Genomic DNA, 3,368 nt, shown 5'->3' on the forward strand with positions numbered 1-3,368 from the left:
AATCTGGAGTCAGATTAGAGGCAGACTGGAAGCCTTCATCATCAGACTGACAGACACAGAGGAACCTGCAGAAACGAGAGCATATAAGCTACCAGGCAAGACAGTTTTAATGAGAAAACACTAGTACTGGATGAATTCAGCATCTTCACCCGTATACTGAGTCCAGTAAGGTCTGCGTTGCTTGGAACGGGTGGCAGGTCCAGTCGGACGTCCATATCTGCTGTTCTGGATTTCTGTAGGGCACCAAACAGTGACAGTCGGGTCTCGCTTTCAAACCTCTCCTCGGTATCCGGTCTGCGTCCCAGTCCGAGCAGCCCAGTGCCCGGCAGAGTGTCCATGATGCTCAGGGTCCTACAGATGCCCCCCAAAAGATAAAAAAGACCACGCCCTCTCCTCCAGCCGCTGCATGTCCCGGCTCAGGTACCCACCCAATGGGGGTCTGCGCTGCACGGGACGCTCCCAGCACATGTAGCTGCGACTGAAAGACAGAGGGGGCAGAGCCACAGACCCAGCCAGCTGCACCAGGAGCTCCAGGATGGAATCGAGTTCGAAAAACACATTATTTTTCAAATACTGTACATTATTGTAGGTCCTCTATGCCCCGCCTCTCTCAAACGCTTCGTTTTCTACAAAGTCCCTCCTCCGACAAGCGCAGTCTGCTCTGATTGGCCAGCTGACCCAGTGCATTGTGAACATTTAGTACCAGTGTTGGGAAGGTTACTTTAGAAATGTAATAGGTTACAGATTACAAGTTACCCTATTTAAAATATAATAAGTAGTGTAACTCTTTCAATTACTTTAGAAAAGAAGTGTAGCTAACTAATTACATTTGATTACTTTTCTAAATTTCTAACAAATGTTTTCATCTTAATCATTTTGAAACATTTAAAGCAGGCAGCGTTAACCCTACAGCAGTACTCAGCACTGATTACTGTCAGACTTTCAAAATCCTTCATCTCATGAATTAAGATGATACAAATTTAGAAATTAAATCTGTGAGATCAGTGTCTGTGTGAAAATATTCAGATGTAACCCCCTTTTGTAATAGTTAACATTTTCATAAGTAACTGTAATTTAATTACACTTTGTTTTTCTCAGTAACTGCAACAGATTACAGTTACATTTATTTTGTTACATGTAACTAGTTACTCCCCAATATTGTTTAGGATTGTCATTTGTTGTATCTTTCTGTTTCAATGAATGAAGCATACATGATTCAAACCCAATTTGCCACAGCAAACAGATAAAATATATTCTTATATATAATTACTCAAGGTTTATCACACTCATAACTGGTTTATTTAGCAAACACATTTTATTAGCCGTATTTAATACCGAAGGCGGTAAACAAACACAACCGCAGCGTACAAACACCGTCACGCTCACATATAACTTACGTGTCTGAGAATATTTACTCACGTTGGAATTCAAGCTTAAGCTGTCCGAGCTGCAAATGTTTATCCCGCATTAGATAATTAATATCATCCCTAATAAAAAAAAAAAATACAAAAATAAAAAAAAAATAAAAAAGCATTTGGTGCGCATAAGCACACAAGAGCTAAACTTTCTTAACCACCGCACTACACGCTGAAGTCCCGCCCTCTCTGTACTCTCATTGGATGAAACGTAAACGAGTGCGCATTCATTGGCTAAACCAGACACGTGCCCGCTCTCTCAGTCATCTCATTGGATCAAACTTGACTGTATGATGACGTACATATTTCCGGATGCTAAAAGCGTTCACTAGCGGCGTCGCGGCGAATATTCATAGATTTGTTTCTTGAGGGCACGAGATTTGCATAAACGTATGAATATGTTTACATTCATACATTTTCTTTTCTGTACGTGATACACATTTTATAACTATTAAAAGTTTATTTCTTATTATACTACTTTCCCTCAAGGGGATATTGCTGACAATGCATACTTGAGTTTATGTTACCGTTTCTAGATAAAACTTTTGAGTACACTACATTTTTGATTCACCCCATAGGCAACAAGTCAAGCCATTAGTTATTTATGATTCCCTTAGTATTGTTTTGGTTAATGGCTCTGAATGCATTAGTAATAATACAGTTTTATATACCAAATGAAATTTTACATTTACATGCACATGCAGCTGGCTGGTTCATTTCACCCGAAGGGAAAAACAGAGCCAGGAGTGAACTTTCTAACAAGCTAGAGTAGAGTAGATGTCCCTGGACGAGAGGAACAACAGCCCCATTCCGGTTCAAACTCTCCCTCTGGCTCCTGTGAGATATGCAGATGCTTTGAACACAAGCTGCAGTTGTTTGTGGTCAAGCACTACATTATTAATCATGACAATTCCTTTTTTCGGTTTCTGAGCTTTTCTTAGACCGCAGCCGAGGGAGAATCCTTGAGTGTGTGCGGTTCGAGGGCCCGTGTCTCCCTTCAAGGCACAGCAGAAGAAATCTCATTAATATCTGAGGGTGAGACACCACTGCAGGTGAATACAAACACCTGGCAGAGTGGGCTTTCCTTGAGTGATGGCTCTCACAGCGAGAATGAAAGGGCCCAATTTTCTTATTTTCCCAGCGTGTGGAAAATCTGAGCTGTTTTTTTTAGGCTGAAGCCTGGTTGCATGGAATCGTGACTAAGTTAATTCAGCGCCCATGCAGGGGGGCCGCATGGTCTGATCGGATTAATTCGGTTATAGAATCATGGGTAGCAGAAGCTCTTATGAAAGAGAGTCCCACACATCCAGACCGGCTCTTTCCTGTGTTTAACTAGAAGACAGAGACTCATATAATTCTTATTACTGGGACTTTATGAATTTACATAAGTCAAGAGGTATAAAAGGCGAAAGGTTTATATTTAAAGTGTCTTCATTTCATCTGAATTTTAATAAGAGAGAGGTGTGATTAGATTTGAGTCTGCGATGTAAATCGTGAGGAGATTTCTGATAATCTTATTGAAGTATTTCAGTTTGGCACTGACTCTTCAGGTCCATTTGTGGTGGACTCAGGACTTCAGGTGAGTTGGTTTTGATACTGTCCCACTCTTCCTCCTACGCTCCCTGTCACAAAATGCTTTCTGAATGATGTTCTCCTTTTTTTGCATTTGTAATTTTTCTACAACAACCCATTTTAAAGGGATAGTTCACCCCAAAATTAAAATTGTGTTATTTACTCACCCTCAAGTTCTTCCAGACCTGTATGAGGTTCCTTTTTCTGTTGAGCACCAAAGAAGATATTCTGAAGAATTTTGGCGGTAGCCATTGACTTCAATAGCAAAAAAGAAAAATATTATTTGATGGACCAAATAAATAGAGGATCCTGGTTTAATCCTGGAGTTTTAATAATAGCATCAAATTAAAGCTTATTTCCGCCACAGATAAAAAAAAAAAA

This window comes from Sinocyclocheilus grahami, unplaced genomic scaffold, assembly GCF_001515645.1.
Source record: "Sinocyclocheilus grahami isolate Dianchi unplaced genomic scaffold, SAMN03320097.WGS_v1.1 scaffold1023.1, whole genome shotgun sequence".
NCBI classification, from domain to species: Eukaryota; Metazoa; Chordata; class Actinopteri; order Cypriniformes; family Cyprinidae; genus Sinocyclocheilus; species Sinocyclocheilus grahami.